The sequence below is a fragment of the Moschus berezovskii genome, chromosome X (assembly GCF_049115385.1).
Source record: "Moschus berezovskii isolate FMDL1 chromosome X, NW_MosBer_1.0, whole genome shotgun sequence".
In the NCBI taxonomy this organism is placed as follows: Eukaryota; Metazoa; Chordata; class Mammalia; order Artiodactyla; family Moschidae; genus Moschus; species Moschus berezovskii.
This window is the reverse complement of record NC_142488.1, coordinates 35273133-35285954: the sequence shown is the minus strand read 5'-3', so window position 1 is coordinate 35285954 and position 12822 is coordinate 35273133. Positions and strand designations below refer to the sequence as shown.

Below are 12822 nucleotides of genomic sequence, written 5' to 3'. Positions count from 1 at the left end.
AAATCACATTGAAGCTCTGTGAAGAAACTCATGAACCCTGGACCAATTTACAGATAGCCCCCAGGTGTGGTCTGAGATTTAGCCCATTTGAAATGACCTATGGGAGGTCTTTACTTATTAGTACCTTTCTACTGGAATGAAGAAGTGAGCCAGGCCATGAGATACACACATAGAAAAAATCTAGTACAAGTTCAGAAGGCAATCCAGGACTATGCCTACAAGGCACTGCCCGCTCCCACTAAAAACATAGAGGAAGGAGCAGTTCCTACACAAATAAACCCACAGGGACCAAGTTCTTCTTAAAACCTGGAAAGGGGGGGTATCGGGGACCAGCCTCGATATGGCCCAGGGTATCCTCGGGATGAACGGCGTCGGCGTCAGAGAGAGAGAGAGAGAAAGAGAGAGAGAGAGAGAGACAGAGGCTGATGATTCCTTGGTTTACGCAGGAAACCAATAAAACCCCAGCACGGGGTTTGCTCTGTTTACGTAGGCCGCAGGCGCCCTCTCGAATCACTGGAGGTACCCCACCAGGGCACCCCCTCTTGTGGGTCTTAGAAGCCCAGGCAGATAAGTAAACTCAGAGGGCCCAGCGCTCCAAGGATCTCAACCAGAGAAAAGGAGAATAGAGAAAAGGACGGAAAAAGAGAAAGAACGACACGGGGAGACCAAGCTTCAGTGAGCAAGGCCCAAAACTTTATTTTCCAGTGCTGCTTTTATACCCTAAGTTGTGCACATAAGAAACAGAGAAAGGGAGGTATAGAGTCACGCCAAAATCACAGGGGGTCAGCAGTCTTGATCCTTATCAGGATCAGGGCTTATTTTTGTGTGTCTTGTGATAAAAGTTTTAGGTGGTTTACATCATCTTCTGGCCAGGGTGCCTGCTAACAGTTTATGGCCCTCTCTCCTAACAATAGGTTAGTTAGCTAGTAAAAGGCTTATATTCTTTTAAGGTGACTTTCCTAAAGTCAGGTGCTAGACACATGACAAAGTTACATTCCTATAAGGCAAAGGTGTAGTGAGCTACAAGAAAGGAATTTATTAACTTAAGATCTGATGTGGTTAAATCAAAGGCTACTACTTATATTCTCTATATGTGATTAATATATTTCCAAGGATACAATAGATAGAGGAAACTTTGCAGGAAGCATTGATTCAACAATGAAATCTTTTTTAGTACTATTCTAATGATTTTAACTTCTTCAGCAGATTCCTGTATTTTAGAATATTAGGCTTTCTGTCCTTGCATGGCTGGGAGGCTATAAACAGTCACACTTATAGTTGTAAGAGCCCGGACAAACTTGTCATGCAAGTTAGAAAGCTATCAGAGGGGCTTGGATTGGAACACTCCTATTAAGCCGAGGAGAACTTTTAAACTACAGCTCTGAATTAATGTTTTCAGAGAAAGGTGGTTGGGGGGAAGCCCCCGTAAGTATTAGCGGACTTGGTAAGAGGCGTAAGATAGTAAAGCAGTCAGACTCCGGTTTTCTTTGGGGTAGATGCTCAGGTAAGTCCAGGGGGTTCCTCGAGTCCTGATTAGTCTTTGCCCGTCAGGCCTCTTCCCCAGTTGACCTTTGCCACGGGTAGGATTTCCCTCGCTGGCTCCCGGCAGGGGGGTCCCTCAAATACCAAAGATTGCTGTAATAGAAGGCCCCCTATGAAGTAATTTTAACCATCCCGATTACTGTCAAACTGCAAGGGATATCTAGTTGGGTACATTTGTCCAGACTAAAGTTTTTACCTCCAGAAACAGCAAAGGTCACAACAGAAGAACAATACACCTGTGAGCCTGTGGAAGATCTGAGATACTTTTTCAAAAGACAGGCGTGGTAATCCAGTGGTTAAGAATCCACCTGACAATGCAGGACACAGGTTTGATTCCTGATCCAGGAAGATTTCCACATGCAGTAGGGCAACTAAGCCCATGACTTACTGAGCCCGCACTTCGCAACAACAGAAGTCACTGTAATGAGAATGTCCCACTTGATGCAACTAGAGAAAGCCCGCATGCAGCAATGAAGACCCAACATAGCCACAAACACTCAGCACAATCAAAAACAAATTAATTAATTTTAAAAAAGACAGGGATGATCAACAGTTAAGTAAAATGATGTAGTGCACTGGCTCCTATTTGAAGTCTTAACTGGACCTGGGACCTCTTGTTTCCTTGGCTGCTGTGGTTCTTGACAGTTGTCTGGTCCTTGATTACCTTCTGGCAGACCAAGGCAGAGTTTGTACAATAACTGATACTCCCTGCTGCTTTCGGATCAATGCAACAGGACATATAAAAGTTAATATTAAGGAAATAAACACCTAGGCAGAGTGGCTTCCTAGTTTTGGCAGGGGAGATACCTCCACCCTTGAATGGTCAACAGTTAAGAAAGTAAACCTGGTTCCTTCCCTTTCTAGGCCCTTCAATGGCTATTGCTGTTGTCTTTTTTAGCCCTTGTTTATTTGACCTTTTGGTTAAGTTTGTGTCTTTTAAAGGTGTTAACAGTTTGAAGTGAAGCTCATGATGGCTCAGGGAATTCAGCTCATTCCAGTGGCAAGTGGCCCAGGTACCTACAGGTCCTTGGAACTGTTGTAGCCATGCGTTCCGGGAAGCAAACTCACTCAGAAGGACATTGCAGATAGTGAAATGCAGTTTATTACACCTGCGGGCCCAAGGCAGAGTCTCCTCTTAGCCAAGGACCCCAACCAACATTTGTGAAAATCTTTTATACACCATGTGTACGTGTCTGAACCCACCACTCCAAATTCCTTGAGACTTACATAAACCAAGGAAAATACAACCCCAGTAACCCCATCATTCACGTGCTATGTGCTCATGTGCTATATACTCATGTGCTCAGTCAAACAGTTAGCCAATAATCAATAAGCCCGAGGTTATACTCTGATAGACACAGAAAAATTTACGGCCTGTCTGGAGGAAAGGGTGATTAGTGTATGTTTTCTCTTAGGCAATAAGTAACCTAGATACGATCTTCAAGGTTCCCCTGTCTGGAGGGGGTCTTATCCTTCTGTTGTCGTTTTCATAGGCACTAAACACAGAGTTCAGAGTCCATAGGAAAAGTGGCCGAGCATGATCAGCATGAACAGGCCTAAGATGGAGTCCAGGCCATATGAATTCCTTCAGAACAGTCACCAAGGGACTTCTACACCTCCAGGATAGGTTAGTGAAAGGTTGTTGCTGAACGAAAAGACGCCGGGATTCTTGGCCTCCGGAGGAGAAGAATTCAATCCGGGGCCAGAGATGAGGCTTGATTGCTCAGAGTTTTTGTGCAATAAAGTTTTATTAAAGTATAAAGGAGATAGAGAAAGGTTCTGACATAGGCATCAGAAGTGGGCACAAAGAATACCCCCCTGCTGGTTTTTAGCTGGATGTTTTATAGCCACTATCAGTCTGTTAAAGAAAGAAAGGAATGTCTTAAAACTCAGAATGGCACCAAGACCCTCAACCATAAGATGCATTTTGGGATAATCTTGGCACCAGATGACTCATCCCGGGCCAAAAATGACTGATTTTAATTTTGTAGAGGGGCAGATTACCATACAAATAGTTTCGTTGACTATACTTTCAGGGATCATTTCTATAGTTTGTTACATAGATTAGGGGAACAATATCTGAGTATAACATACTGGTTTGTCAAGTAGGTTCTAAGCCATTAGGTGGAACCAACTTGAAGACAGATTCTGGGGTAAATGCACAGTTCATTAACATAGCTTAAGACAAACATTTCCATAAGAAAAATGCATTGGTTAACTCAAGGTTTGAGAATAGTTAACTTCAGGTGAAACCAGGTGTCATTATGGCCACACAGTATTTTTAAGAGAAACCTTTTAAATTTGTATAGAGAAGAAAAAAATATCGCTAGTTTGTTTCCTCCTGTCGCTTAAGAGAGATAAAAATGTCTGACACTTGCAGCCAATTTCCTCCGTTTGGAGACCCCTGGACTTCCTGCCTGTTATCCTCTCACTAGGGTCTGTGGCCCCTGTCCAGCAGGAAGAAGTTTCACAAAAAGAGACCTTCAGCCCCTTACTTCTTTTTTTTTTTTATTGGAGGCTAATTACTTTACAATATTATATTGGTTGGTTTTGCCATACACTGACATGAATCTGCCCCAGGTGTACATGTGTTCCCCTTCTTGAACCCCCCTCCCACCTCCCCATATCCTCCCTCTGGGTCATCCCCATGCACCAGCCCCGAGCATCCTGTATCATGCATTGAACCTGGACTGGTGATTCATTTCACATATGATAATATACATGTTTCAATGCCATTCTCCCAAATCATCCCACCCTCACCCTCTCCCACAGAGTCCCAAAGACTGTTCTACACACCTGTGTCTCTTTTGCTGTCTCATATACAGGGTTATCATTCATAAGGAAGTAGAGTCTCTTGCGGGAATGAGACTGGCTGGGATCTGAGACCCTTGCTGCAGTGCTGCAAAACTTGCACCTGGAGATACCTTTTCTCCAGCAATGAAATACAAAGAAATTATATGGGTCTGAAAATAGCTGTGTGCATGTGCAGTTGGGGCAAATGCTGGACAAAAGATACAAAGAGACCAAAAAACCCAAATGCCACTTCTGAAGAGCCTGGAGAAAAAGCAGGGTACTGCGCATGCCCTCTGCACAGAACAGGGTGATGCCTCCGGCTTGACCTCTAACAGACCTCCACCCTCACCCCATATAAGGAACAAGCTAGCCCCACCTCAGGGAGCAAGTAAACAAGAGAACCCGTCGTTTGTTCTCACTCTCCCCTGCTGCAGTAGCGGCCCCAATAAAGCCTTTCCTAAAAAAAAATAAATGAAGGAAGGAAGGAAGGAATAAATAAAAACAAAAAAGTAGAGTAAAACTCATCGGTGATGGTAAATATATATTCAAATTAGACTCTGTAGTATGATGATGGTGGTGCATAAATCATTTACTACTCTAGCTTAAAAGTTAAACAAATGTAATACAAATTACTATAACTACAATAGCCTGTTGTTACTTAAGCAATATAAAAAATATGTACACTGTAATATCAACAATCAAAAAATGTGATGGGAAGGAGAAGTAAAAGTGGTAAGGTTAGAAATTCAGTTGAGGGACTTCCCTTGTCCAGTAGTTAAGAATCCATCTTCCAATGGATGGGATGTAGGTTTGATCCCTGGTTGAGGATCTAAGATCCTACATGCCATAAGCCAACCAAAGGCATACACAGCAATGAAAGATCCCACATGATGCATGAATTTTATATATGTGTATATATATATATATACATATATAATTTCTTTATATATATAAAGAAGTTCAGTTGAAGTTATTATCAGTGTAAAATAAGGTGTTATAATTTTAAACTATTTGATATGAGCCTTGGAAACAATGATGGACATTATTATACAATTATACATCCCTCCAAACTTCACTTTTGGTCATTTCTGGCAATCCTCGAGCTTTTACACTCTTACATGATGCCCTTTTTATTGGGTTAGCCATAAAGTTAGTTTAGGTTTTTCTGTAAGATGTTATGGAAAAATCTAAACAATTTTTCTTTTTTTTGCCAACCCAGTATCTTGTCCTCTGATTCTGTTTCACCATGCTTCCGTGATTTTTTTTTTTTACATCACCTGACCATCTGCTTCACTCTGATAACTTGATGGAGGGCAGACAGTCCATTATGATGTCCTCATCACTGAATGTCCCACTGGCTACAACCCCACCAAGTCAGTGTGAGATCAATTCTAAGAGGAAGTTCATAGCAAAACACATTTACATTGAGGAGCTAGAAAAATTTCAAATAAAAAACCTAACTCTATGTCTTAAGGAACTGGGGGGCGGGGAAATAAAGTTACACCCAAATTGAGCAGAATAAGAAAGATATCAATAATATTATGGCAGAAATAAATGAAATTGAGAACAGGAAAACAATACAAAAGATTAACCCAACTAAGCAGTTTCTTTGAAAAGATAAACAGAACTGACATGCCATTGGCTAGACTAGGGGAAAAGGGAGGATTCAAACCAATAAAGTTATAAATGAAAAGGGAGACATTACAACAGAAAAACAGAGAATCATTACAAGCTACTGTGAATAACTATATGCCAACAAACAGGAAATAGATGGAAAAACAGTGGAAACAGTGTCAGACTTTATTTTTTTGGGCTCCAAAATCACTACAGATGCTGATTGCAACCATGAAATTAAAAGACGCTTGCTCCTTGGAAGGAAAGTTATGACCAACCTTGATAGTATATTAAAAAGCAGAGACATTACTTTGCCAACCAAGGTCCGTCTAGTCAAGGCAATGGTTTTTCCCGTGGTCATGTATGGATGTGAGAGTTGGACTGTGAAGAAGGCTGACCGCCGAAGAATCGATGCTTTTGAACTGTGGTGTTGGAGAAGACTCTTGAGAGTCCCTTATACTGCAAGGAGATCCAACCAGTCCATTCTGGAGGAGATCAATCCTGGATGTTCATTGGAGGGACTGATGCTAAAGCTGAAACTGCAATACTTTGGCCACCTCATGCGACGAGTTGACTCACTGGAAAAGACTCTGATGCTGGGAAAGGTTGGGGGCGGGAGGAGAAGGGGACGACGGAGAATGAGATGGCTGGATGGCATCACGGACTCTGTGGACATGAGTTTGAGTGAACTCCGGGAGTTGGTGATGGACAGGGAGGCCTGGCGTGCTGTGATTCATGGGGTCGCGGAGAGTTGGACACGACTGAGCGACTGAACTGAACTGAACTGAACAAACAGGAGAACCTAGAAGAAATGGAAACATTCTTGGAAAAATACAATCTACCATGACTGAACCAGGAAGAAAAGAAAATCTGAACAGACAAATTACTAGTCAGGAGACTGAGTCAGTAATCACACATCTCCTAAAAAAGACAAACCCAGGACCAGATGGCTTCACAGTTGAATGTTGTTGCTGCTGCTGCTGCTGCTAAGTCGCTTCAGTCGTGTCCGACTCTGTGCGACCCCATAGACGGCAGCCCACCAGGCTCCCCCGTCCCAGTTGAATGCTACGAGACTTTAAAAAAATTAATACCATTAGGGACTTTCCTGGCGGTCCAGTGGCTAAGCCTCTGTGCTCCCCATGCAAAGAGCCTGGGTTTGATCCTTGTCAGGGAATTAGATCCCACAATGCTGCAAGAAAGATCAAAGATCCCATGTGCCAAAACTAAGACGTGGCACAGTCAAATAAATAAATAAACATTTTAAAATATTAAAAAAAAAATAATGCCACTACTTGCCCCAAAATCAAAGAGGAGCAAACACTCTCAAAGTCATTTTATGAGGCCTTCCTGCTACCTAAAAGCCAGAAAAGGACACTATCAGAAAAGAATATTATAGGCCAAAATACCTGATAAACATAGATGTAAAATTATCAATAAAATACTAGCAGACTGAACTCAGCAGCATATTAAAAAGACCATTCACCATGATCGAGTGGGATTTATCCTTGGGAGTCAGGGAAGGTTCAACACATACAAATTAATCAATGTCATACATCACATTCTCAGAATCAAAGATAAAAATCATACGATCAACTCGATAGATGCAGAGAAAGCACTGCACAATATTCAACATCTGTTCATGATTTTTAAAAACTTAACAAATCAGATATTGAAGGAATTTACCTAAGCATGATAACAACATATAACATTATTGCAATGCTGACAAGCAACAGTGAAAATCACACTAAATGGTGAAAGACTGAAAGTTTTCCTCTAAGATTTGAAATAAGACAAGTGTGCCCATTCTCAACCCACTCCAGTGTTCTTGCCTAGAGAATCCCAGGGAAGGGGGAGCCTGGTGGGCTTCTGTCTATGGGGTCACACAGAGTCGGACACGACTGAAGTGACTTAGCAGCAGCAGCAGCAGCCCATTCTCAACACTTCTATTCAACATAGCATGGAAGTTTTAGCTAGTGCAATCTGGCAAGGAAAGGAAATAAAATGCATCAGAATTTGAAAGGAAAAAGTAAAACTGTCTCTATTTGCACACGACATGATTTTCTATCTAGAAAAGTCCTAAAGATTCTACCAAAAACCAGTTCAATCTAATCAACAAATTCAGTAAAGTTGCAGGATTCAAAACTAACGTGCAAAATTCAGTAGTGTTTCTACACTCAAAGAATTATCTGAAAATGAAGTAGAGAAAATGATCTCATTTACAATAGCATCAAAAACAATAAAATACTTAACGGAAAAGTACAACCTAGTAGGCAAAAGATCTATACACTATAAACTGTACAACATTGATGAACAAAATCAAAGAAAACATAAATAAATGAAAAGATGTCCCATGTTCATAGATTTGAAAAAATATACTTAAATTTTTCATACTGCTTTCACTTTTCACCCAAAGCCATCCATAGACTTAATGGAATCCATACAAAGAAGAGTCCAATGGCTTTTTTAATAGAAGTAGAATCAACAATCCTAAAATTTAGATGGGCCCAATGTGTGTGTATAATCATAAGGGATTTGATTTAGGTCATACCTGAATGGTCTAGTGGTTTTCCCTACTTTGTTCAATTGAAGTCTGAATTTGGCAATAAGGAGTTCATGATCTGAGCCACAATCTGCTTCTGGTCTTGTTTTTGCTGACTGTATAGAGCTTCTCCATCTTTGGCTGCAAAGAATATAATCAATCTGATTTCGGTGTTGGCCATCTGGTGATGTCCATGTATAGAGTCTTCTCTTGTGTTGTTGGAAGAGGGTATTTGCTATGACCACTGTGTTCTTTTGGCAAAACTCTATTAGCCTTTGCCTGCTTGATTCTGTATTCCAAGGCCAAATTTGCCTGTTACTCCAGGTGTTTCTTGACATCCTACTTTTGCATTCCAGTCCCCTATAATGAAAAGGACAATTTTGGGGGGGTGTTCATTCTAAAAGGGCTTGTAGGTCTTCATAGAACCATTCAACTTCAGCTTCTTTAGAGTTACTGGTTGGGGCATAGACTAGGATTACTGTGATATTGAATGGTTTGCCTTGGAAACGAACAAAGATCATTCTGTCGTTTTTAAGATTGCATCCAAGTACTGCATTTAGGACTCTTTTGTTGACTATGATGGCTACTCCATTTCTTCTAAGAGATTCCTGCCCACAGTAGTAGATATAATTGTCATCTGAGTTAAATTCACCCATTCCAGTCCATTTTAGTTCGCTGGTTCCTAGAATGTTGACGTTCACTCTTGCCATTTCCTGTTTCACCACTTCCAATTTGCCTTGATTCATGGACCTAACATTCCAGGTTCCTATGGAATATTGCTCTTTATAGCATCGGACCCTGCTTCTATCACCAGTTACATCCACAACTGGGTATTGTTTTTGCTTTGGCTCCATCCTTTCATTCTTTCTGGAGTTATTTCTCCACTGATATCCAGTAGCATATTGGGCACCTACCGACCTGGGGAGTTCATCTTTCAGTGTCCTATATTTTTACGTTTTCATACTGTTCATGGGGTTCTCAAGGCAAGAATACTGAACTGGTCTGCAACTAGATCTGATAGACATAGTGCCTGAATGAACTATGGAGGGAGGTTCGTGACACTGTACAGGAGACAGGGATCAACACCATCCCCAAGACAAAGAAATGCAAAAAAGCAAAATGGCTGTCTGAGGACGACTTACAAATAGTTGTGAAAAGAAGGGAAGTGAAAAGCAAAGGAGAAAAGGAAAGATATTCCCATTTGCATGCAGAGTTCCAAAGAATAGCAAGGAGAGATAAGAAAGCCATCCTCAGCAATCAATGCCAAGAAATAGAGGAAAACAATGGAATGGGAAAAACTAGAGATCTCTTCAAGAAAATTAGAGATACCAAGGGAACATTTCATGCAAAGATGGGCTCAATAAAGGACAGAAATGGTATGGACCTAACAGAAGCAGAAGATATTAAGAAGAGGTGGCAAGAATACACAGAAGAATTGTACAAAAAAGGTCTTCATGACCCAGATAATCACGATGGTGTGATCACTCACCTAGAGCCAGACATACTGGAATGAGAAGTCAAGTGGGTCTTAGGAAGCATCACTATGAACAAGGATAGTGGAGGTGATGGAATTCCAGTTGAGCTATTTCAAATCCTGAAAGATGACGCTGTAAAAGTGTTGCACTCAATATGCCAGCAAATTTGGAAAACTCAGCAGTGGCCACAGGACTGGAAAAGGTCAGTTTTCATTCCAATCCCAAAGAAAGACAATGCCAAAGAATGATCAAACGACCGCACCATTGCACTCATCTCACACGCTAGTAAAGTCATGCTCAAAATTCAACAAGCCAGGTTTCAGCAATACGTGAATTATGAACTTCCAGATGTTCCAGCTGGTTTTAGAAAAGGCAGAGGAACCAGAGATCAAATTGCCAACATCCGCTGGATCACCCAAAAAGCAAGAGTTCCAGAAAAACATCTTTTTCTGCTTCATTGACTACGCCAAAGCCTTAGACTGTGTGGATCACAATAAACTGTGGAAAATTCTGAAAGAGACGGGAATACCAGACCACTTGACCTGCCTCTTGAGAAACCTGTATGCAGGTCAGGAAGCAACAGTTAGAACTAGACATGGAACAACAGACTGGTTCCAAATAGGAAAAGGAGTAAGTCAAGACTGTATATTTTCACCCTGCTTATTTAACTTATATGCAGAGTACATCATGAGAAACGCTGGGCTGAAGGAAGCACAAGCTGGAATCAAGATTGCCAGGAGAAAGATCAATAACCTCAGATATGCAGATGACACCACCCTTATGGCAGAAAGTGAAGAAGAACTGCAGAGCCTCTTGATGAAAGTGAAAGAGGAGAGTGAAAAGGTTGGCTTAAAGCTCAACATTGAGAAAACTAAGATCATGGCATCCGGTCCCATCACTTCATGGCAAATAGATGGGGAAACAGTAGCTGAGTTTATTTTTTGGGGCTCCAAAATCACTGCACATGATGACTGTAGCCATGAAATTAAAAGACGCTTACTCCTTGGAAGGAAAGTTATGACCAACCTAGACAGCATATTAAACAGCAGAGATATTACTTTGCCAACAAAGGTCCGTCTAGTCAAGGCTATGGTTTTTCCAGTAGTTATGTATGCATGTGAGAGTTGGACCATAAAGAAAGCTGAGCTCCGAAGAATTGATGCATTTGAACTGTGGTGTTGGAGAAGACTTGCAAGTCTCTTGGACTGCAAGGAGATCCAACCAGTCCATCCTATAGGAGATCAGTCCTGGGTGTTCATTTGAAGGACTGATGTTGAAGCTGAAACTCCAATACTTTGACCACCTGATGCAAAGAACTGACTCATTTGAAAAGACCCTGATGCTGGGAAAGATTGAGGGCAGGAGGAGAAGGGGATGACAGAAGATGAGATGGTTGGATGGCATCACTGACTCAATGGACATGAGCTTGGGTAAACTCTGGTAGTTGGCGATGGACAGGGTGGCTTGGCATGCTGCGGTTCATGGGGTCACAAAAAGTTGGACACGACTGAGGGACTGAACTGAACTGAATGTGTGTGTGCTGAGTTGCCTAGTCGTGTCCAATTCTGCAACCCCATACACTGTTAGCTTGCCAGGCTCCTCTGTCTACGGGAATCTTTAGGCAAGAATACTGGAGTGGGTAGCCATTCCCTTCTCCAGGGGATCTTTCCGACTCAGGGATCAAACCCAGGTCTCCCGCATTGCAGTTGGATTCCTTACTGTCTGAGCCACCAGGGAAGCCCAGATGGGCCCAAAGAAGACCCTGAATCCTCAAAGCAATCCTGAAAAAGAACAAAGCAGGAGGCATCACACTTCCTGAATTCAGGCTGTAGTCTAAAGCTATAGTCATCACAATAGTATGGTACTAGCATAAAAACAGGTAATTTGACCAGTGGAACAGAAATCAAGAATGTAGAAATAACCCAAATGCATACAGAGGCAACAATACGCAATGGAGAAAAGACAGTCTCTTCAATACACGGTTCTGGGAAAATTCGATATTTACTTGTAAAAGAATAAAATTAGACCCCTACATTTTATACCACTCACAAAAATTAACTGGAAATAGATTAAAGACTAATGTAAATCCAGAAACCGTAAAACTACTAGGACTAAGCATAGGAAAAAAGCTACTTAATAAGGGTATTGCCAATGATTTCTTCACCTATGAAACCTAAAGCACAAGCAAACAACATTTAAAAATAAATGGGATTGTATCAAACTATAAAGCTTCTGCATAGCAATAGAAACAATCAAATGAAAAGACAATGTATGGAATAGGAACTCATACTTGCAAACCAAACATCTGATAAGGGGTTAATATCCAAAATATGTAAAGAATATGTACAACTCAAAAAACCAAAACTATCCAACTAAAAATGGGCAAAGGACCAGAATACTTTTTTCCCCCAAAGATGTATGAATGGTTGTCAGGAAGGACGTTCAACATCATTAGGGAAATGAAATCCAAAACTATGAGATAATACCTCATACCTGATAGAATGGTTAGCATCAAAAAGACGAGATAACAAAAGCTGATACGGATGTGCAGAAAAGGGAACCCTTGGGCACTGATGGTGACATTACACACTGATACAGCCAGTATGGAAAAGAGTATGGAGATTCCTCAAAAAATTAGCTACCACACGATCTAGCAATTCCACTTCTAGGAATACATCAAAAGGTAGTGAAAACACTCTGTTGGAGAGATATCTGCCCCCACCCCACCCCTTATGTTCACAGCAGCCTTATTTACAATGGCCAAGACATGGAGACAACCTAAATATCCACCTACATATGGAAGAATAACAAAGACATGGTATATACGCATATACAATGGGATATTATTTACCCAGAAAG

At 41.3% G+C, this 12822-nt stretch overlaps 1 pseudogene; it reads left to right on the top strand.

Moving 5' to 3' along the window:
• Positions 1–3562: 3562 nt before the first annotated feature.
• On the top strand, positions 3563–3688 carry LOC148773261 (small nucleolar RNA U3; annotated as a pseudogene).
• Positions 3689–12822: the final 9134 nt, after the last annotated feature.